Source organism: Ambystoma mexicanum, chromosome 3p (assembly GCF_040938575.1).
Source record: "Ambystoma mexicanum isolate Mex_15411 chromosome 3p, UKY_AmexF1_1, whole genome shotgun sequence".
Lineage (NCBI taxonomy): Eukaryota > Metazoa > Chordata > Amphibia > Caudata > Ambystomatidae > Ambystoma > Ambystoma mexicanum.
The window spans coordinates 327318143-327343046 of NC_090925.1; positions in this window are offsets into that span (position 1 = coordinate 327318143).

Sequence of the window (24904 nt, forward strand, 5' to 3'; positions counted from 1 at the left end):
TGTTTGCTGAGATGAGCGCATCCAAGGTGTGACCAGTAGAGTGGGTCAGCTGGAGGGAAGAATTGTGAGGAGAAAGTCACAGAGGTTGCAGAAGAGAACAGTGGACGTCTCAGGAGCAACTAGATGAATATTAATGTCACCAAGGAAGAGATGTTTGGGGCAGGAGGCTAGGAGAGAGGAAGATAAATTGGCCCATTCAGAAAAGGGTGGTAGATCCAGGGGGCCTTATAGATAGCGGCGAGAGGGTGGGAGAGACACCCAGCTTACAGACCTTACCAACCTACCCTGGGATAGGATTATTTCCTGAGTGGTGATTTATTTCCACATGACTTTCACCAGACAGTATCGCCTCCACTTGCACAAGCAAATGTCAAACTCGTTCAGAGCGGTGGTGTTGAGTGCTGGTACACATGCTCAAGCGTTGTTTGTTGATGTGGCTGATAAATAATTGGTGGAAGCAGCACTCTGGTTGGTCTGTGTTTTTATCGTTGAATAATTTTTCCATCTCTATATTGGGTATGTCTCCCATATAAGTACTGCAAAGAGAAAGAGAAGAGGGAGTGGAGGTCATTAGCTGGTTTCATATTGGTAATCTCCATTACTCCAATTCCTACTCTTCCTCATCACAGCAATTGCGAACCACTTCTCCCACACTGGAGCAGAGTGAAAAAAGGCCATGATGCGTTTGGGGGAATTGAACTGACACTGGTGGCTGGGTGTGTTCTGCTCTCAGTAAAGAGGGGTGGGGAATGTATGGTATATTAAAAAGAAAGCATGGATTCCTCATGTGGAGGTTGGGCCCTCACAAGTACTGTGAAGAGGAAGAATAGGAGTAATGAAGATTACTGGCAAGCAACCTGCTTAGGACCTATGGAGAGCAAGATATCAAACAGCATGGCAATTTTACAATTGCTGAGTCAAGCATTTCAGATCCATGTGAATAATGCTATAATTATTGCAACAGCCTGTTTCACAAACCCTATTTTATAAAGTGTGGTGAATACTCGGATTTCATCCCTTCTCCCCTAATAGCCCCTTCCCCTGGGGGCAGAGCAGTGGGGCTACTGCCCGGTGATCCCCCCTGGGGGTGGTGTTCAGCAGGGGGTCACGTGGGGAGGGGACCCCCCTGTGGAACTGAGGATGACTATAGGGAGAGAACATAGAATGTCGACTACCCATTAAGCCCTACCTCACATAACCTCCCTATCCTCACTTCACATATCCCTCACACTTCTATATGCCTCTGTTGGGTAGATGAAATCCCACCCTTAGAAGGTACTGGGACGAAGAAGTGCGGAAGCATTAAGAATGCTCAAGAGAACTGGAACTGGCGGTCTATTCTTTCCCGATATCTGATTGGACAAGGCTTATTCAAAATAGAAGAGGGAAACCTGGGAAGGGAGAGAAATCCTTACTGGAGGAACGAAGGGTCTCATCCACCCAGCAGGAACTGCGAGAGCGTAGTGCAGTTATTGCGGAGCACAGAGGAAAACCGGGACGCCGTGCAGAGAGAAGCAGGGTCCGACCCCGCTCCCCAGAAGAACCCCTACCTGGAGGCATGGCAGACCAAGACTTCTGATGGTCCTGCCACCGGAGGCAAGGGGGAGAGAGAAGCCATGCGATCCAGAAAACAAGGAAGACTGCAGGACTGCTGCAGAAAAATGAAAGCAGACAGCAGTCTCGGAATCAGGGCATCTGTGGCAAGAGTGGAAGTCGCCAAAACCGGTTCTGGGGCCCAAGAGAAAGAGGAGAATCTTTTATGTGTTAATCACAAAGGTAAAGCCTGGCAGGTTGCTGCTATTCACTGCCCATGCATACTTTGTTGCTTATCTGTAGTCCTTGCCCTATTAGATTGCATCTATTAGCATTTTACTAATTTTAAAAATCGAGATGATTGTTTTTAATATTGCCTTATTTGATTTTAACTGCTACTGCATTGCGCTGTCTAGATTTGTAATTAATTTGACTGTGTTAATCTTGCATCCTTAGTAATCACTGCTATCCTGTTGCTAGTTGCTTTTAGCGGCGTGGAACTACATTTCCCTTTGCTTTTGTAGTTCCAGTTAAAAAAATGTCAGTCCCCTGGCACGTTCGCGCCGGCGCATTTACAACTAGCCAGTTAGTGCCGTTATTAAGCACAACTGCATCGTTGCTACGATCTTGACTCCGTATTCCATGTCAGTCTGACCCCCTGAGTTGGCTCCGCCCCCTGCCCGCCTCCCTCCCACCATCCAACGCGAGGCCTTTCTTACTAAAAGAGAAGGTTTCGCGCATCGCGCGCGTGCATCAAGTAGCACTGCAAGTAGCTGTTAAGCTGCAGGAGCTGCCTCTCTGCCTCTCTGTCAGCGCGATTTCAGGATTTACTGCATGAATTGTGGACAATCTTATCTGCCCTACAAGCTTTTTGCCTGAAGTGCCGTTGGTAAGAGGAAACAACGCGGCATGCGTAACATGGACTTTACAGAAAGTAGATACCCATAAAGTCTTGACTTCTGTGCCATGTGCAATTTATGTTTCACTGTTTCACTGGGTTTCATTGAGTTTAAAGGCCCCTTCTCCCTACCTGTAGCAGCGGATACACGTGTTGTCCTACTGTGTGTTCGCCATCACTCACCAGAGTCTTCTCTTTCCCTCTAGGTTGGCTCCGCCCCCTGCCTGCCTCCCGCCCACTAGCCAACGCAAGGCCTTTTTTACTAAAAGAGAAGGTTTCGCGTATCGTGCGCGCATCAAGTAGCACTGCAAGTAGCTGTTAAGCTGTTCGGCTGTGTGGCGGTAGGCGGGCAGAGCGTGAGATCTTCTGCTCCACCGCTCTGGGGGGCTTAGTTATTTGGTTTCTGTTGGGGCTACAAGGAGGGAGGTAATAACTCTTAAAAGACCTCTATTATCCTGCATTTAACAAATATTTGTTTTGGTATTTCTTTTCCCAATTCGTTTAAAACTTTTGTACTCCATGGAAACTACTCTCCGAAATGGGAAAATACGGAAAGATTGCTCTTCCAAGACCCAACCTAATTTGGAATCCCCCAAAAAATGTAAATAAAAAAAAAACAGTCCCTCCCTTTCCTTAAATGGAAAATGTTCTTTTCACTCCATGTTGGCTCACATTGAGGAAGTAATACCTATCAACGATAAGAGCACCAACCCGCAAACAAATGATAACATGCTGCATTTAAATTAAATATGCTCGCTAAAAAAGCAAATGAAGATATCACACGAGATCCGTTTGCTGTAGCCTCAAATTCGAACATGGAGCAGAAAATTGTGGCCGAGATTCACGAAAAATAAATATACACCAATGGCAGACATTTCTATGCTCGCCCGTGTAATCATGGCAGATCTCGACAAAAGAGTACGGTTATCTCTCGGTCCATCGACGCCTGTCGCAACAAATGGGAACTATAGAGAACATGTTCACTTTTACAAGTTTAACATGAAGGAGTCCATGAGTCCTCACCACTGCCTTGATCAAAAAGCGGCTCAAGTTGCACAAAAATTGCAATTTCCCACTACCAGTTCCCCCACTGTGGAATACGCGAAAGAAATAAAACCTCAAAACTATATTCCTGCTCAAAGGAATCAGAATTCATCAATGCCTGTTTTCAACTTTTCCAATCTGCCTGAAGTTCCTCTCACTCAAGAAAACATTGACGAGGAACTCCTAGATAGAAACACCAAGGAGTTCCAAGTCATCGCGAGAATTTTGAACCTCTTAGATCGAGGCCACGAATATTCTCACCTTTTATTACAGGAGTTAAAAAATGACATTATCGCTAATACTTCAAAAGTAACGAAAATCGAAGGTTACATTCTAGCTCAGGAGGCTTCTCATAAACATCACCTGAACTGCCATGACAGAGCTGCCCCAATTGTAAAAAAAAGAGCTTTGGAACAGCATACCTCATCTGGACAAAATTCATAAGGGATCACAAACACTTGCTGATCCCCTTCTGCTAAAAGGAGTTCCTATGACATTCGCTCAAATAGCACAACATCAGGATAATTCAGAGAAAGATGTCACAAGCAAACCCTTGAGCGAACCGATTGATTATCTTGACGTTGCGAAATTACAACACAAACAGTTATTACAGGTTGAACAAATCCTAGTGCAAATGAATCCTAAAGCAAAACTCCTTGAGATGCTTGCTGTTTCAGAAACATCAGAAAACAAATTGATCTCGAATACTGCACTTTGTATCCCGCATTGCTGCTATTCACTGCCGTTCCTACTTTGTTACTCATCTGTAGTCCTTGCTCTATTAGATTTGATCTATTAGCATTTTAATCATTTTTACTATTGCCTTAATTGAGTTTAACTGCTACTGCATTGCGTCGTCTAGATTTGTAATTAATTTGACTGTGTCCATCTTGCCTCCTTGGTAATCACTGCTATCATGTTGCTAGTTGCTTTTAGCGGCATGGAACTACATTTTCCTTTGCTTTTGTAGTTCCAGTTTAAAAAACTTCAGTCCCCTGGCACGTTCGACAGTAAAGCCTAAGCCCTACTTTCTGTTCTTGATGCGCTAGCTTTTTCCCAACTTGTAAAAACTCAAACTCAAAGCGGTCATACCAGTGACTGGATTTTAGCTCGTAGCCTATCGCACGACTGCACCTATACCAAGACTTGCCCCTGGTCTGATCACTCATTAGTTCACCTGAAGACATCATTACCTACAGCTCTGCCCAGACTTGACAATAATGCACGGATTACTATTAAATGCAGGAATCTGAAAAGAATCTCCTCTGCAGCTAATATACTCTTAGCTACGAACCTTGATTCTATAGATACTACTGCTAATGCCACTGACATAGCACATCATCTTTCTAAAGCCATTAAGACTATTAACCTCCTGGCCCCTGAAAGAACGAAAATAATAAAAACTGAAACCACAAAAGAAATCTTGGTTCTCTGACAATATAATTAATGCCAGGAAAATGCAATGAGCCTTCGAACGGGATGGCGGAAATACCGTGGACCTTCCACTCTAGGAAAGTACAAAAGAAATCTGCAATAACCTACAAGAACATTATCATCGAAGCTAAAGCTAAAAACCTTGATTTGCTGATTAATAAAGCTAATTCAGCCCCCAGCAAACTGTTTAAAATTCTCAAGGAATTTGAGACTTCTACCTCTCCTTTTCCATCTTTTACCAAGGATTCCACCTGGTGCCAATCTATTCAAGGAGAATTCACAGTTAAAATTTCTAGTCACCAGTTGAATATCTCTAAGCAATTGAGCCATCTTGCCACTAATGTTAAACATATCCCTAGGAAACATAACATTCTTGGTGTCCCTACGTCATCCTTTCCTAAATTTGAATTCCGACATTGTACTGCGGTTGAAATTCAAGATATTCTTATGAGCCTCAAATCGACTACATGTCCAGGGGACTCTTCTCCCACTAACATCTTGAAAGACTCTCTTACTGTGACTTTTCCATGGATTACTAAGCTTGTCAATTCATCCTTCAGTGAAGACATTGTACCCAGCTCCTTGGAAAAATGGCCGGATTACCCCTCTGATTAAAAAGGCTTCCTTGGATCCTTCTATAGCTAAAAACTACTGCCCTATTACTTGCGTGCCATATTTGCTGGAAATTCTTGACAGAGTTGTTTATCTACAGCTCCAAAATTATGTGGAAGAGAAACTCTTGAGCACTCATCAGTTTGGCTTCAGGGCTAGGTACAGGACAGACTGCTTTATTAGATCTCAAGTCCAACATTTCTAAGATCGTTGAGAAGGGCCATTCAGCCTTACTCATGCTATTGGACCTCTCTGCAGCCTTTGATATCATGGACCATGAGCTCCTACATGAAAGGCAGCTTAACATTGCTAATCTCTCAGGACAAGCTGCTGACCGGATTTCTTCTCTTGTGAGTCATATAACCTCAAGAGTAGCTTACAAGGCTGCAGAAGCCAATCCCATCTTCTCTACATATGGTGTACCTCAAGGTTCATGCTCGTCTCCTACCCATTTCAATGTATACATTAGACCACTCCTAAATCTTCTCGATGACCTGGGTGTCCACTATGCTAATTATGCAGATGACACCCAGGTTCTCTGAGTTATCAGGCATGTATGCCACTGACCTCAATAAAGTGAATTGCATTTACAATGAAATTCAATCCTGGATGGCTTATAATTCTCTAGCACTTAATGTTAAAATGGAGCTTCTCGCTATTAACCCGTTTGAAGAAACATGATCCTTCCTATTCTCATTCTCAACTTTTGCCGTAATTCTGGATTCTGAACCTTCCATGAAACAACACGTTTCAAGTGTGTGCTCATCCTGTGGATACATCATTAAATTATTGCATCAAATTAAGCCATATCTCTGCATTAAAAATAGATCCCTCCTGGCTACTGCCCTAAATCAACTCAACGCCTGATTACTGCAATCATTTGCTTATTGGCACCTCGCAATCTAATCTCACCCGCCTGTAAACTAGACAAAATGGAGCTGTTAGGGCTATATATGTCATGCACTGTTGTTACAGGTGGGTTTTCGACAAGATCAATGTTCACCTCCCCTTCCTCCTCACCTGAATCCTCTGAGGAGGCTTTTCGCCGGGTGAGCTTCTTCTTTGATTTCTTCTTTGAGAAGAGAAAGGGTTGTCCTCGGTAAGAAGCCACCCTGATTCCCTGTTAAACAGGGAAGCAGTGGACTTCCTTCCCGCGGGGACCAAATGGAGAGGAAAAAAGCAGCCGCTTAAAAAAACCTCTCAGTAATGGCAGATGTAGCAGACTTCCGGGTGGTTCTATAGTCAGGAACTGGATGGAAGGAGATCCATAGCGCACAGTGGAGGTTCTGAAGGTAGTAGCAGAGATGGAAGGGTCCTGGAGTGGAGGCTGAGGGGTGGAGGCTATACTGGTGCCGACACCTGGGATGGAAACGGGCGAGGATAAGGAGCGGAGTCCAACAATCAGGCCAGGTAGATGCAGAGCACGAAGGGAGGCAGGAGACAGACTGCCGGGGCGGAAAGGAAGAGAACCAGGAAGGAAGAGCACAGAGCGGGAAGGAAAGGAGAGCGAAGCAGTGAGGTGAAAGTGAGAAAAGGCAAGAGAAGAGGCAAAGAAAGGACCCGAGTAGCAAGATGCTCGGGGAGCAGGAGAGGGAGCAGTAAGCGAGGCGAGGCAGGCAGAGCAAGCGCGTGGAGAAAAAACACAGGAGCACAGCAACAAAGTGAAAGTGACCAAGTTGCAATGCGCCGAACCCAGAGATGGGCGGGGCTAAATACTGAACCGGCGCTAAGGAGCAAAAAGACTAGACCGGTGGACCAGGAAGTGAAAAACAAACCTGGAACAATCTAATGGCGCCGCCAACACCAAGTGTTCCATAGCCGCCAGCGGCCACTGGGAGATGGCGGTGTGACAGTATACCCCCTCCCAAGTGACCCCCCCCCTGGCTTGCCCGGGAACCTGCGGTGGAAGCTCTGAACAAATGCTGGGGCATGTACATGAGAAACCGGCTCCCAGGAATCCTCAGAATGGGGATAACCCTTCCAATGGATGAGATATTCCAACCGGCCCTGCCAATAACGGGAATCCTGGACTGAGGCCACTTCATACTCCTCAGGAGGTACGTCAGTCGGCACCGGATCCCGGGGCAAAGGGCGATGGTAGGGATCCCCCTTGAATTCTCTAAGAAGGGAAGAGTGAAAAACAGGGTGGAGGCGGTGCATGTGTTTAGGTAGCAAAAGACAGAAAGCCACAGGATTGATCTTGCGAACAATGGGAAAAGGACCCAGAAAGCGGAGTGATAGCTTAGAGGGATTAAGCCAGCGATGCAGGTATTTAGTGGACAACCATACTTTAGCACCAGTTTGCCACTTCGGAGAGGGCAGGCGCTTAGAATTACTCAGGGTACTGTAGCGAAGACTGCTTGCCCGTAGGTTCTCAACCGCAGATTTGTGCGCCTCCGAGATACTAAACAGCAGGTAATCCACAGAGGGTGTGACAGACGGGGGAAAGGATAGAGAAGGAGTAAAGCTGGGGTGAAACCCATAGGAACAAAAGAAAGGGCTGAGGCCTGTGGCACTGTGCTTGGAGTTGTGGTAGGCGAATTCTGCAGTGGGCAGCAGGCTGACCCAATTGTCCTGTTGATGATTAGTGAAGCATCGAAGATATTGCTCTAGGGTTGCGTTTGTCCTTTTTGTTTCCCCATTGGTCTGCGGATGGAACCCTGATGATAAGGCACGCTCTATGCCCAACTTGTCACAAAGTTCTTTCCAAAAGCGGGAGACATATTGAGGACCTCTGTCAGAAATGATCTTATCCGGCGTGCCATGTAAGCGAAATATCTCTCTGGCAAATACTGCCGCCATCTCTGCTGCGGTAGGCAAACCAACCAGGGGGGAGAAATGATCCATCTTGGTAAAACAGTCGACTGTTACCATTATGCAAGAGCATCCTTCTGAAGGGGGAAGATCCACAATGAAGTTGGTAGCTATCAGGCTCCAAGGTCTCTTGGGAGTCTCTCTTGTTGCAGGAAACCAATGGATTTTTGAGTGTTGTGTTTAGACCGATTACAAACTGGACAGGTATGGACATAAGAAGTGACCTCTTTAGCCATCTGGGGCCACCAAAATCTGTGTCGTAGCAGCTCTCCAGGGTGTTCTTCACCCCCTGTGTCCAGCCACAGGGTCGTCATGGCACCATTTTAGTGCCGTCTGCCGTGTTTGGAAGTTGGGAAGGAACAAGCGTTGTTGCTTGAAGTACAAACCATCTTGGTCCAGAAGGTTCTCGGCGAGTGGGGTAGCAGGAGGAATACCAGCAGACCGTGAAGCGCTACGAACCTCCTCCAAAAAGGACTCAAAGGAACATATGATCTTAACATCCGGGAGCATGAGCCTACGGGGTTCCTTCTGTACCAGCCCGGGAAACGATTTTCTTGACAGAGCATCGGCAAGTATATTCTTGGAACCTGGCAGGTAGGTCAGAATGAAGTCAAATTGAGTAAAGAAGTGGGCCCATCGGGCCTGACGTGAATTGACGCATTCCATGTTCTGTAGAATTTTGAGATTCTGGTGGTCGGTCCGTATCTCGAAAGGATGGTTAGCCCCCTGTAGAAGATGACACCATTCCTCACAGGCAGATTTCATGGCCAGTAGCTCTTTTTCAATGACAGAATAGTGTGTCTGACTGTCGTTCAACGTTTTAGACATATAGGCCACGGGGTACTCCAGACCCTCATGTTCCTGCAGCAGCATTGCGCCTAGGGCGGCAGCTGACGCATCAGTTTCAACAATAAATATTAAGCTCTGGTCAGGTTGGCGAAGGACAGGAGCCGAGCAGAAATCCTCTTTCAACTGTTGAAAGGCCTGGTTAGCCTCAGGGGCCCATGTAAACGGCATAGAAGACTTCTTGAGTAGCCTAGTGATGGGGAGTACTCCGTCGGAAAAACCAAGAATAAACTTGCGATAAAAATTGGTAGGTCCTAGGAACCTTTGAACATCCTTGAAAGAACTAGGCGTGGGCCAATGTAGTATGGCTTCTATCTTTGCGGGATCCATCCGGACACCCTCTGAAGACAAAATGAACCCAAGGTAAGGAACCTCAGGAACCTGAAAGACACACTTCTCAGCATTAACCTTAAGGTGATTTTCTTGTAATCGCTGGAGAACCTGGTGGAGATGTGTTGTGTGGAACTGAGTGTTCTTCGAAAATACCAAAATGTCGTCAAGATAGACTATGGCACAATGAAATAGGAGGTCAGAGAATATACGATCCATAAATCGCTGAAAAATCGATGGTGCATTGTCCAAGCCAAAGGGCATGACACAGTATTCATAGTGTCCATAAGGTGTATGGAAAGCCGTCTTCCACTCATCTCCTGAGCTGATCCATAGAAGGTGGTAGACTCTCCTGAGGTCGATCTTGGAAAACACCTTGGCTCCTTGGACTGCCTCCAGTATGTCTCTTATAAGAGGCATGGGATAACGATCCCTTATCGTGACTTGGTTAAGTCCCATGTAGTCGATACAAGGTCGAAGTTCACAAGATCCTTTCTTAGGAATGAAGAAAAGTGAGGCTCCGGCGGGAGAGCGAGAGTGCTGAATAAGCCTGTGGTACAGATTGGAGTCGAGGTACTCCTTGAGTGCCTCCTTCTCTTTGAGAGAAAGAGAAAACATCCGCCCAAAAGGTACCACCGCATTGGGCAGTAGGTTGATGTCGCAGTCCTCTGGTCGGTGAGATGGTAACTCTTGAGGACCCTCGTTCTGAAACACCTCCTGATACTGAAGGAACTCCGTGGGAATGCTGTTCACCTTTAAAATGTCTGTTCTCCGGGTTGGATCAGGAAAAGTGAGAACAGTGGCATGCTGGGTTTGGGAAATACAGGATCTTTGACAATATTCAGAGTCAAAAGTCAATTGATTCTTAGTCCAGTCTATAGTAGGATTGTGTTTCCGTAGCCACGAAACACCCAGGATGGCTGGGAAATGCGCGGCTCTGATCAAATCAAATTGGATGGTTTCGGTATGATGACGTATCTTCATCACCATGGGAGAAGTGGTGTGTGTGATGAGTCCAGAACTTAATGGTCTGCCATCCACTCCCTCCACCTTTTGGTCTTCCTCTTTCTCCAAACGACCAATTCCAGTCTTGTCAGCCCAGACGACATCCATAAAACATCCAGCTGCTCCACAGTCAAGTAGAGCTAGTACTTCGAATGTTTGTTGGGAAAGACACAATTGGACACCAACTACCATAAGGCGGTTGTCCTCAGTGGAATTGACGGGAGTAACAGATAATGAAACAAAGGGACCAGGAAATCCCCCTCAGTAACTCGTCCCCACTAGTTCCGAGGTGTAGCGTTTCCCCAATCGTCGGGGTGGTACATCCGGGCAGTCCCGTAGAATGCATTGAGCGGATCCACAGTACATACACAGATTGTTGTCCCTGCGTCGTTTTCTTTCTTCAGACGAAAGTGGTCCTCTAGTAGTACCTATTTGCATGGTTTCCTCCTTATTCGAGCAGGTGGGAGTGGAGGAGGATGTGCTAGGCTCTGTCTGAACCGGGAACCCAGGATGTCTTCAACGTTCTGAACACCTTTCTGAGAGGCGGAAGTCAAGCTGGATAACTGTAGACCAAAGATCAGCAAGTGTGGCAGGTCTAGTAACTCTTGCCAATTCATCTTTGAGTTCTTCCCTCAGGCCCCGGCGAAAGATGGTATATTGGGTGTTCTCCTCCCAACCTGCATCTGCAGCCACCCGCTTAAAGCGGGATATGTATGACAAAAGATCAGATGTACCCTGGCGGATGTCCAACAATTGTTCACTGGCTACTACGGCAGTCTCTTGCCTTTCGAAAGCCAATTTGAATTGGGCTGTAAACCTGGGATAATCTTGCAGTAAAGGACTAGCGCCGGTTACAAGAGGAGTTGCCCAAGATAGGGAATTGCCTGTTAAATTGGAGACCAGAAAACCTATGCGGGCTTGATCTGAGGCATAGGTCTGGGGTCTGAAGGTGTAGTGGATAATGCAAGCTTCCATAAATTCCTTGAATTTATTGGGTGAACCATCAAATTTGCCACAGGATAAGGGCATGGGAGGAAGGTCACTCCGGGACTGTTCAAAGCGGTCGACCCTTTGCCTAAGAGCCGTATTTTCGGCCTTGACAGCCTGTAATTCCTGTGTGATGTTATGCACAGCTGTAAGAAGCTCCTGAACCTGTTCAGGGGTAGCCATTGATATGTCCTTGTGGCGTTGCAAACTGTCATGCACTGTTGTTACAGGTGGGTTTTCGACAAGATCAATGTTCACCTCCCCTTCCTCCTCACCTGAATCCTCTGAAGAGGGTTTTCGCCGGGTGAGCTTCTTCTTTGATTTCTTCTTTGATAAGAGAAAGGGTCGTCCTCAGTAAGAAGCCACCCTGATTCCCTGTTAAACAGGGAAGCAGTGGACTTCCTTCCCGCGGAGACCAAATGGAGAGGAAAAAAGCAGCCGCTTAAAAAAACAGTGCAGGTTCCGAAGGTAGTAGCAGAGATGGAACGGTCCTGGGCTTGAGGCTGAGGGGTGGAGGCTATACTGGTGCCGACGCCCAGGATGGAAACGGGCGAGGATAAGCAGCGGAGTCCAACAATCAGGCCAGGTAGATGCAGAGCACGAAGGGAGGCAGGAGACAGACTGCCAGGGCGGAAAGGAAGAGAACCAGGAAGGAAGAGCACAGAGCGGGAAGGAAAGGAGAGCGAAGCAGTGAGGTGAAAGCGAGAAAGGGCAAGCGGAAAAGGCAAAGAAAGGACCCGAGTAGCGATATGCTAGGGGAGCAGGAGAGGGAGCAGTAAGCGAGGCGAGGCATGCAGAGCAAGAGTGAGGAGAAAAAACACGGGAGCACAGCAACAAAGTGAAAGTGACCAAGTTGCAACGCGCCAAACCCAGAGATGGACGGGGCTAAATACTGAACCGGCGCTAAGGAGCAAAAAGACTAGACCGGTGGACCAGGAAGTGAAAAACAAACCTGGAACAATCTAATGGCGCTGCCAATGCCAAGCGTTCCATAGCCGCCAGCGGCCACCGGGAGACGGCAGCGTGACAATATATGGTTTGGCCAAGAATGACCATGTATCAACTTTTAGAAAAAAAAGATACATTGGCTCCGAGTCAGACAGAGAATTAGTTGCTCTCTCTGACCTACAAATGCCAGAATGATGCTGCTCCGCTCTACTTGGAAAAAATAATTGTACGTACTTAACCTACCAGAGCCCTGCGCTCTAACAATTTGCTCTCCTAATCTCAGCCTCGTTTTCGCCTAAAAAAAAGTTTGGAGGCACCTGTTTTTTTTTAGGTCTGTGCGCCCCAGGAATGGAATATCCTACCTCCGGCTTGTAAACTTTGTTATTCGTTTTCGGCCTTTAAAAAGGCCATCAAAACACTTCTCTTTAACTCTGCTGATTAATATCTTCTCTCTCTCTCATGCCTGACCTGCCCCTCTGATTTATCTGACCCTTTGCTTTGGTTTGCGCTCTGAGGCCTACGGGCGTGTGGCGCTTGAAGAATTACAAATAAATAAATAGGAGAGTAAACCAAGACTACCCAGAAGAAACCACTATAAAAGGGTCTGGGACCAGAGGTAACAAAATCACAATAAAGGGGTCTGGGACTCGAGAAAACAAAATTATAACGGGTTATAAAATATAGTGAAATATTGGGACACTTGGAAAATCAAGAAAGGTCGGAGACCCATGTCTATTTAACTGCTTGCCTCTACAATCATCTTCAGTCACATTACCTAGCAAGTCAGTGAACCAGGTAGGCTGTGAACACTGCGGACACTGGGAACTTAGTGTATTGTGAAAGAGACTAGGGGAAGGGAGTTATTCCACCGGTATTTGAACATTGTGAAAGAAGCGTAGAGGTATCCTCTTCGCCTTTAAGAAATCAGAGAAAACAAACCAGGGGAAGGGAGTCATTCCCCCTGGTGCTGTGCTGTGAACTTTGTGAAGCCAAGAGAGGAGAGGCATCCTCTTAGCCTCTAAGTGGTTTTCGGAATGCTCTGGCCCAGACCTCTGTCAATTAATGCCAGCATCCCATTCTGTAGTGCACATAGATAGGGCCCCTCCTAATAGGGGCGGGGGGCCTCACAATAATCTATCGGGATTCTTTTCAGTGCATGCTTATTCCCGTGACACATTTTCTCCCCTGCGAGTTGTTACTCATGAGAGTACAGACTAATGCAAACACGACTTGCCACTTCTTATTGATATATCGTCCTCCTTCTGCAAAGCGTGCTGACTTTGCTATCAACTTTGCTCAATTGGTGGCTAATCTCTATCTGCTGCACCCAAATTTGGTGGTACTGTGAGATTTTAATTTCCACTCTAATGATCCTGCAGATCATTATGTGGAAAAATTAGTGACCTGTATGTCAGACATTTCTCTGGGTCTATGCAATAATCTTCCCACTCATGATAGTGGCAACCTACTGGATCTTATTTTTGCTGAGGCTGGTAAGGTTTCTAGTTGTACTCCGGTGCCGGTAACCTGGTCTGACCATTTCTTGGTCCGTTTCCTGGTCAAGGCTCCATCTTTTCTCACTAAGCCATCTCATGGACTACAATTTCCTAAACATTGGCACACAGTCGATCAAATGGATTTGATAGAGACCCTTCATGTGGAGCTTCAGACCTCTAGAGAGAAGGGTGATGATCCTCTGTCATCCCTATTAAATGCCCTAGAGAAAGGCTAGTAAAGTAGCCCAAAACTTGCCCAATTTCAGCAGAACCAAGCCTTCTGAGATGTGGTATACTCCAGATTTGAGCCCAGAGACAAGTGTGTCGACATTTGGAGAGGAAATGGCAATGGTCATATGATGTAGTTGCACGTAATCTTTATAAGCCATCTGTGAACAGCTACCATCTAATGATACGCGCCGAAAAAGCGAAATACTATGCAACTAGAATCACAAAGGCATCTTCTACCTCTTGAGAATTGTTTCTGGTAGCCAAGGAGGTATCAGTGCGTTGGTAATTCTGCTAAACAACCGGATGGATGCTCAATTAAGATGCAATGCCATTAGCAACTTCTTCCAGGATAAAATTGTTGATATCCGTAGGGGCAGTAAAGTACGTCAAACTGATGAGTCGGCTGTGCGGAATCAGGCTAGAAATAGCTCCCCCTCTGCATACACGTCAAGCAAATTCGAACTTCAGCCCATAACGGAGGATGTGGTCAGGAAGGCCCTATTGAGTCTTAAGTCGGCCTCCCCGTCAGATGCAGTCCCTCTGCATATTCTGAAAGCCTTGCCCTACAGAGCTATTGGCATGCTGACTGTGGCAGTCCAACATTCCTTTTCAATGGGTACGGTCCCCACTACCCTCAAACACTTGGATCCAAAAGTGATAGCTGTGTCCTGGCCACCTGGATGACAGATCCCAGGGGACTAGACAGGGACACCTTCAGGTTTCTCACACTACTGAAGGGTCAGAAATGAGACGGACAAAAATGTGTAATGTTTTCAACATTATACATTTTATTGATGTAAAAGGATTTGGATAAAGGCCTTTCTATCCCTATCCTAAAGAGAGTTTCCCTGCCTATGAAAACAAAACTAGGGATCAGTCTGTACCTCGTCCAAATTAAGCAAACCGTCCTAGTGTCCAACACGTATCTGACCCCCACACTAAAAATGAACAGAAAGATGCAAGGTAAAGGTCTCTGCTTCAAACTCAGCAAAACAATTGCAAAACCAAAACATGTAAGTTCAACAAAACAATCCTTGTATCCATGAGTTAATTCCCATCCCCTGAACTGCTTCAGGTAGAATATTAAAAATGTTCTGTTCAAACATTCTTTAAGAAAAGCAGAAATCTTTCATCTAATATTTTCATAAGGATGATGAAAAGTGTCTTTTCAGGAAATATTGTTTCAAGGAGGGCAAAGTGTCTCTTTTCTCAAACAGTGGTGTTTTTAAGGATGGCAAAGTGTCTTTTCTATATAGCAAATCCTTACAGGTGGTTTCCTGGTATACTCTCCTGCTAGGAATCTTTTCGAATAGTCTTTCTTTCAAACAAATCTAGATGGATTACCTGGTGTACTCTCCTGCCAGCAATCCTCCCTCTGGGCTTGGTAGATCCCCTGGCGTACTCTCCTGCCAGGCATCTCTCCCCAAAGGCTTTCTGCCTGATGCACTTCTTTCATTAGTTTGTCTTAACAATCTATTCTTTAACTTTCTCTTCTTTCTCTATCTTTCGATATAACGCAGTTTTAGTCCTTCACTGTTCATACTTATTGGCTTCAGACATCACTTGTTCCAATCTTCACCCATATAGGCATCTCCTATATACGGAGATTTGTTCAAGCTTTGTTAGTTTCCTTGTTATTGATTATTGGTTTATGGCAGTACTTGTTCCAATCTTCCCCATATTGACATCTCATATGAAGATTTGTACAGATCTTGCTTTTAACTGCTTAATTAATGTTCACTTTCTTATGGCAACATTCACTCCAGCTTTCCCCATATTGACATCTCATGTATGGAGATCCGTGTAAAGTATGTCTTTCTATATAATTTCATTGATATTAAAAAATCAGTTCCCAATTGTTTCAACACCTGTCGGTAGGCCCCGGGACTGCCAGTGCTTCTGGGCAGACTCAGTGTGTGGCTGCAGCGAAGTCCATGTGGCAGGAAAGTGTTCCCTTTTGGGCAGACCCTCTTGTGGTTCTCCCGCTGGCTTCTCCTTCACTTGCCAGTGGAATGGCTGCCTCTCGCTGAGACTGTTTCCCCGACAGCCTCTCCAATGCTGCTGGCCTGTTAGTGGTTCACCTCCAGCCCCCGCTGTGTTGCGCTAGGTCTCTCGACTTGATGGTAGGAAGCACCTGCCTTCTTCCACACAGAACGCTCTCGTGGCTCTGCCTCCGATTCCGCTTTCTGCTTCGTCTGCGCTGTGGCTCTCGTTTTCTCCTTCCTCCACCTCCCGCTACTTGTAAAGGCATACCATTTTTTAAATATCCTGCACAGCTGATTTCCATCACAACTAGTCTGCACATTCATCTTGATGTTATTTCTGCTCTACATTAACTCCTTTCCCCTCTTCTTAGTCCCACTATTGTAGGTTTTATGGGAGTTGGAGTCTGTATTGCTTGGAAAACTGTCTGTATTGCTTTGAAAAATTGTAGGAATCAAAACTGTTGGAGGCTCGATGTGTTAAGTGAGCATTATGTGTAATGGTATTTTGCTCAGGACTCTTACTTAGGATCACACCATCAGAGACAAAGGATGTTAAATAAGAGTCATGTGTGACTATTATTCTGCCTAGAGTGTTTTGCAGAAAAGGTCCTTTGGGTCCTCCCATGGGAGGGACTCGTAAAGTGACAACATGCCATTAGGAATCTAGGAATCATACGGTCTTCTTCATTGTTAAGAGAAGAATACTGCGTCCCTCCAGATGGAGTCAGTGCATCTCCCAACAACCATCTCCTCCTATGTAGATCTCCCTCATAATACTACCCCCAGGGTCAGGATCAGGTAGCAACTGCCTTCGAACTGGCCACATGGGAGAAGATCTTAGGCTGGAGATCAGTGAGGGCTCCGCTGGATTCATCACACTACCTTTGTGGAAGCAGCTGGACTGGAAGAAGTCTTGTGGCACATGCCCCTGAGGGATAGTAGTTTCTCGTTTTACTCAGGGGCGCACGCTACACTTTCCCCCAGAAGGATTTTTTTTCTCCCATGCAAAGGGGCGTGTCAATATGGGGAAAGCTGGAGTGAATGTTGCCATAAGAAAGTGAACATTAATTAAGCAGTTAAAAGCAAGATCTGTACAAATCTTCATATGAGATGTCAATATGGGGAAGATTGGAACAAGTACTGCCATAAAGGTCACTAAAGCGGAGTACCTCGCATGGAGAATATCGGACCATGCCCCATTAACCATTACAAAAACTAGGAAGGAGTTAAAAGGGCAAGGGGAGTGGAGGCTAAATGCTTATTATTTGGGAAACTAGGATATAATAAAAGGGCTTGTAATGCGTGTGCAGAATTTTGCTAAACATTGCGCCGGTGCAAGACCATGTTGGACATTCACTTCCAAACCGCAATGAAAGTCTACATTTTTGCGAGCTCAGTTAGAAGGCAGACATGATTTCTGCAACAGTTGCAATATTGTAGCATGAAGCAGAGGAGCTCACTATGGAGGATAGTTATTGTATTGTTTGCTCAAGGACGAGCCGAGAGGGGAATCAGGGATGTGCAGGTGCATTAATAAGGGGTGCTGGGAACGAGAGCGCAAGAGACAAGCTGGATTTTTTCCACTGGCTGAAATATTCCACTCTTGCCTCCCATGCTTGCTGTCTGTCCTTCAGCCGGGGTAGTCTGCAGCATATCACGGGCAGTGATTTGTCTGCATAAGAAGAGAGGTGCAATCCCCACGAGGTGAACGAGAATTGGAACCCTGTGTGTTGAAGTCTTGCTGAGAGGAAGGATGCTCTGCTACAGACCATGTTAGTTGATGCGTGATCTCTCTGCCTACCTGCTTCGGGACTGGGTAGTGTTGTCATGACCGAAATGAAGCTTTCTCCTACAACTGCACCAATGGTGATGTATACTTATTGTGTTTATGCTTGTCTAGTATTCATATATAACCAGTTGCATTTATTGCGTATTAACATGTATACTTAGGGAATGTGAATAAAGATCCTGTAAAGAGACAATTATTTTCCAACTGATGGTCTAAGTGTACATCATTGCCTTCCTGAGTCAAAGAACCTTTAGTCTGTGTAATAGGGTAAGTGCAGAGATCATTACACGTGTCTGAAAAGCTTAACAGGGCTGCAAGCAGGAACAGACAAGTTCGTTAAGCTAAACGCCAGGGTCAGTGGAAGGAAAGGCCACCCTGTGTGAGGCATACAAAATGGTTTAAGGTCCATGCTAGAGACTGGCATGCATCAAAAAGAACAGGTGTGGTGCTGCGCTTGTTTGAAAAAGTGTTAGGGATATTTATCTTTCTGATGCTTCATCCTCTCTCCTAGTGAGACCTCGAGCACTTTTTGCTGAACTTCTGGACGTTTTTCTTTAACCTTGAATGAGTGGAGCCTTTTCCACTCATTCATTCTCTCTTTTGGAACTCTATTCTTAGTATTTTACTGTCCTATGAAGTCTATTTGTACTCCATATATCTTAAAGACATCTGTATTTTATTATTGCAACACCCAGCTCCTTATGGGCAATGTTGCTGGAGACTCTTAGTGTCTCCCTTTGAGATTCTTTATTATCCTTGAGTAACTACAGTTCTTAAGGATATAGAGATATTGAGGGCCCGATTCTTAACTGGTGTTAAGCACCGAAAAGGTCGTTAAGACCTATTCTGAAGGTGGTGCATTCTTCCTAAGTCGATAGGAATGTACCACTTTCGGAATTCATGTGGCGGTTGCTAGGATGGGTTGGAAACCAACCTAGCAACCTACACATTTGTTACCTGCCTCTTTAGACCAGTGTTCTTGTGGCACTCCTCCAGTTTTATATGTGCGCTAAAATTGCGCACATATACAGTACCTTTTTGCTGCCGTTATTATGGAGGAGGGCCACAAGAAGCCTGCAGTGCAGAGTGTACATGAACACTTTCATATACACCAAAGTAAGCGGCTTCAGCGTTGCAGAATAGAACGTTGAATCGGCTTACTTTGGGGTGTATGAAAGTCTTCATACACACCCGTGTTCTCGGCAGCAGTTTTGTAAAATAACAAATATGTCGTTATTTTACAAAAATTCTGTTGAGATTTCAGGATTGTGCCCGGTAAGCCAAAAACAGGCGCAATGCTGAATGTGCACTGTCGTGCACTACGAGGACGCTAGGGCCACTTGAGAATAGTGGTGGAACCTGGGCGTCCTGATTTGGCACAGTGAATCGTGCTCTTTAGCATGTTCGCTGTGCCAAGTTAAGAATCGTGCCCTTAGAATCTCTCCTAAAACGTTATAGTCTGAGAAATTAACACACACCACCTTATGTGGAGTGCCAAATGGATACCTAGTATTCCCCTTCTCTCTGCTTCTGTGACTTTTCAGTCACATAGACAATCTCCTAGTTAAGGCTGGTGGCAGTGGACATGTTCTACCAACTATTGTGTGATTTATTTACTGCATGCTATGGCCATAGCCTTGGTTAAGTACAATAGGGGCACCTGGGTTCTAACTCAGGTGCTCCCTTCTTTTTTCGCTATTACTACTGTGGTTGTTCTTTGTCAGCCCTTCTTCAACCGTCTGGGGTGAGGGAGGCCTGTGTGTGAGTTTTGTCTTTGGTGGTAGCCCTTGGGTGTCCCCACCTAGGCTACAGAGTGTCTGGGTAGGTAGGAAGTGGGGGAGGAGTTTTCCACCCCCCCCCTGTCCTTTGTCTGCAGAGTGCCTAAATAGGACCAGTTCCTACTGGGGCCTCTGGCTGTCCTGATTCAATTCAACTGCAACAATTGAGGAGTTCATGGAGTACAGCAGCCTCAGATCAATTGAAGTAAGTCAGTGTATGTCCTGGTGCAGGACGGGGACGAGGTGATCCCGGATGATTGTGTGCTACACATCGCCAAGAGACCATTAATCTAATTATGGGTCCAAATACATGTGCAGGAAAGTGTGTTCCTGCAAAAAGACCTGGATTCGGTATTAAGTAGGATACAGAAGGATGCTAAACATTGGGCTACCCTCTTTCTGACCATTACTGGGGGAGCTAACCTGTTCAAAATGATCACCCTACCAATGCTGCTTTACGTAATGCAAAACACCCCATTTAAGGTGCCTCAGGCCACTTTCGCTGGGATAAATTCTGTGGTGAGGGGAATTATCAGGGGGCGGGGTACTCCTCGAATTGCGTTAAAATTTCTAAATCAGTGTGGGAGGACAGACTAAGGCTGCCGGACATACACAAATACTATTGGGCAGCTCAGCTGGTGAAGGCAAATGAGTGGGTGTTTCGGGGAGCGGCCCAGCTCAAACTAAGTTGGTGGTCGGGGCCATGGGTGACAAAACCCTGTTGCAGATACTGTACATAGTCCGTGGGGCCAGGACTTACCATGAGCAGCGCAAAGGGTCATCGAAGTACAGAACAAATTCACTGGAGCCATGGTATGCAGAGTGGTATGTAAGGGAAGCATGATATCATAAGTGAACACAGACACAAAAGAAGGATTTTTATTTGAACAGGGCACACTCAGGCTTTGGAACACACTCTGGCTTCTCAGGCACGAGGATGAAGCTCAGGACACAAGCCAGGGCCTTCCACGACAATCTCTTATTCACACAAAACTTCTCTTGCTCACAGGATGCCTTGGGTGCACACAAAATAAAGTTCCTTCTCTCTAGGATTCACAGTTCCCAAACTTTCAGTGTCACAGGTCACAGTAGGTCTCCCTCAGTCAGGCTCGGACCTTTCAATCACAAGTTTGCACAGGTTCAAAGATCTCACTCAGTCGGGCTCAGACCTGCTATTCACAATCCTTTCCAATATTTAGTTAATCAAAGACTTTCGAATGTGTGAGGGGCTTTACAAAGACCTCAGCATGATCACTTTGATTGCTGCTTATTTCCAATTCTTCCACCTCATCACAGTGTATGTTAAACAGAGACCTTTGATTGGGCACTTTTGCTATGCCCGACCACTCGTGTCTTTCCATTATGCGCTTCAATTCCATTTTCGCCTGGAAACACTGTTGCTGCTTGCAACCTTAGCTTCAACGCAGACCGTCCTTGAAAAGTTTTCTCCAACTCACCGGCTGTGTTGAATTCTGCATTCATGTCTATCTGGGAGCCAAAGATGATACCATGGTGGCTGCTTCACCTCCCGAACTCGATCCGTTGTGCAGGAGGGCGGCAGTTATTTCTTACACACAATGCAGGATTCACCAGCTTCTTTCATCGGCTTTGCATATTCCGTGTTCAAGGTTCTTGGAATGTAACGATCATTCCCCCGAAAGCTCAAGGTATCTCTCCTCGATTCGGCCTCACAGTCTGTCGTCTTGTTCCACCTGCTTAGCTGCTGCCCCAGAAGAACAGCTCCTTCGTGTGCTTTGCCTCGCTCAGAGTGTGTTGCCGTGCTCCACCTTTTATCCATGTGGGGAAGGTCAATGGGAACGAGGTATAAGCAATTGGAGTCAATCGCCGGACTCTGCCTGACCATTGTAGCGGGACATGTTGGGTCTAATGCCACGGTGTGTCTTTCTTCCCTCAGACCAGGTTTTCCATGTTTCAGTGTTTGTGCAGGAAAGGGGGAGGGGGGTGGATTTGGAATCTCAGAATATCCTACATAGTAGAATGGGGTAGAGGTGTTGAGGGGAGGGAATATCCCGTCTCACCGTCGTGTGTCCCCAGCCCACTACCTGAGGCCTCATCACCCAGATGATCCTCCCGCACTGGTCCACCCCCAGGGTGTGGATCCAAATGCTATGGCCGTGCCCTGGCCACCTGGGTGAAAAATTCCTAGGGACTAGACAGTGAGACACCCTCTGGTTTCTCACATGCCCTTTCCCTATGCAATGTGGCCACATCTGTTTCACAAGGGAACCAGAAAAGGAAGTGGACATTTCCTTGCTCTTTACATTTTTGGTGATCCGCAGTGAAACAGTAGGGTTGTAGGTCCAAGAACCATTGCCTGACTCTACGGTTGGACTCCTTTCTCTGACTTATCCATGCTAAAGGAGAGTGGTCAGTTACAAGCAAAACCGCTCTTCCCAGTAGATAGTATCAAAGATGGATAATGGCCCACTTGATAGCAAAGGCTTCTAACTTTATTACCGAATAGTTTTCGACTGGCAAATAGGATGGGATGTTCTATACCATCATGTACCTGGGATAATACTGCTCCTAATCCTGTCGGTGAGGCATTGGTTTGTAAAATGAATTATTTAGAGAAGTCTGCCACATTCAGTATGGGGTTTTGACATAGGGCCTGTTTCAAGTTGTTATAACAGATATCGTCTTCCTCTGTCCAGCAAACTTTCTGAGGCTCTGCATTCTTAAGTTTATCTGTCAGTCTAGATGTTTTGTCGGAGAACCTTGGGATAAACCTACGATAAAACCCAATTAGCCCTAGAAATGCTTGAAGATCTCTCTTGGTCTTAGGTGTGGGAGCATCTAGAACAGCTTCCTTCTCTCGCTGTGATTGTACACTACCATTCTCAACAAAGAAGCCCAGAGATTTCACTTTTGATTAAGCTAGCCTGCATTTCTTTGGGTTGGCAGTTAGTCCGGCATGTAAGAGTGCAAAAGGTGGTCTTTCCAAGACTGGATATAGATGACAATATCATCAATGTAAGCCCCGGAGAAGTCGGATTATGATTGGAGTATATTATCCATGAGTCACTGAAAAGTTGCTGGGGCCTCATGTAAACCAAAAGGGAGGACTTTGAGCTGAAATAGTCCTATTGGGGTCGAGAAGGCAGTCTTTTCTTTGTCAGGTCCATGTACTGGGACCTGCCAATATCCCTTTGTCAGGTCCAGGGTGGATAAGAATACTGCGCTACCCAGTCTGTCTATGAAATCATCGATTCGAGGCATGGGATAGGCCTCAAAGGCGAAGATGGCATTGACCTGCCTGAAATCTATGCAAAACCATCAGGATCGGTCGGGTTTGGTTACCAAAACAATAGGGGAGTACCACAGACTGGAAGAGGGTTCTATGATGTTGGCTTTTAACATACTCTCAACCTCCTCAGTTACTATCTTTTTCCGTGCCTCTGGAGTCTATAGGATTTTAGATGTACTACCTTACTTTTTGGGGTTCTGATATAGTAGTAAGTGCCCTGTACCCTACCAGGTTTTTCACAAAATACATCAGGAAAAGCACTGACAAGCAGGGACGTCATTTCACCAAAATGCCAGGGGTAGCGGAAGTGACATCACATGACACTTGACCCCCTTGATGACATCACAGGAAGTGATGTCATTTGACCCCACCCCAAAGTGATATCGCAGGAAGCGATGGAACACGGCCTTTCACCCGTTGACAAAACAGGAAGTGGCATCACATAGCATTGTACACTACGAAAAATATGGTTACGATATCACTATAATGTGATGTACATTTCATACAAGAATGGATCGCCTTATGTATCGTTAAGATCAGTGTGTATAGGCCCATATTACCAAATTACTGTGAATGCAAGCAGATGTCCATGACCAAATGATAATGATGTGTTATTATATAGCACTTACGCTTAAGCGCTTTATATAGAAAAAATATACTTTTACAAAGGTAGCGGGCGCCCCTCTCTCGCAAGAACAGACATGATAACCTGTTCGGTGGTTATTAACCACTTGAGAGTTCGCAGCCACTGCTTTTACTCACTGTGCCTTTCACAGATGGGAAATATCCATTTGCATATCAGTGTTTGTCCTGCCCAGGGGCAGTCCAGCACCGAAATACAATGGCAATTCCAATCTGAACGAGAGTACCACCAGCAACCCCATACACGTGTTTCACCCTTGTTGGGGATCATCAGTGAGGTGAAGCTGATGCCTCTCTAAGCACAGTGAGAGGGAGACCACGTCTGGTTGCCCCCAGGAGACCTAGGGTTACCAATCCCAGGTTCCTTAACAAATAGTTTTACAAAGGTAGCGGGCGCCCCTCTCTCGCAAGAACAGACATGATAACCTGTTCGGTGGTTATTAACCACTTGAGAGTTCGCAGCCACTGCTTTTACTCACTGTGCCTTTCACAGATGGGAAATATCCATTTGCATATCAGTCTTTGTCCTGCCCAGGGGCAGTCCAGCACCGAAATACAATGGCAATTCCAATCTGAACGAGAGTACCACCAGCAACCCCATACACGTGTTTCACCCTTGTTGGGGATCATCAGTGAGGTGAAGCTGATGCCTCTCTAAGCACAGTGAGAGGGAGACCACGTCTGGTTGCCCCCAGGAGACCTAGGGTTACCAATCCCAGGTTCCTTAACAAATAGTTTTACAAAGGTAGCGGGCGCCCCTCTCTCGCAAGAACAGACATGATAACCTGTTCGGTGGTTATTAACCACTTGAGAGTTCGCAGCCACTGCTTTTACTCACTGTGCCTTTCACAGATGGGAAATATCCATTTGCATATCAGTCTTTGTCCTGCCCAGGGGCAGTCCAGCACCGAAATACAATGGCAATTCCAATCTGAACGAGAGTACCACCAGCAACCCCATACACGTGTTTCACCCTTGTTGGGGATCATCAGTGAGGTGAAGCTGATGCCTCTCTAAGCACAGTGAGAGGGAGACCACGTCTGGTTGCCCCCAGGAGACCTAGGGTTACCAATCCCAGGTTCCTTAACAAATAGTTTTACAAAGGTAGCGGGCGCCCCTCTCTCGCAAGAACAGACATGATAACCTGTTCGGTGGTTATTAACCACTTGAGAGTTCGCAGCCACTGCTTTTACTCACTGTGCCTTTCACAGATGGGAAATATCCATTTGCATATCAGTCTTTGTCCTGCCCAGGGGCAGTCCAG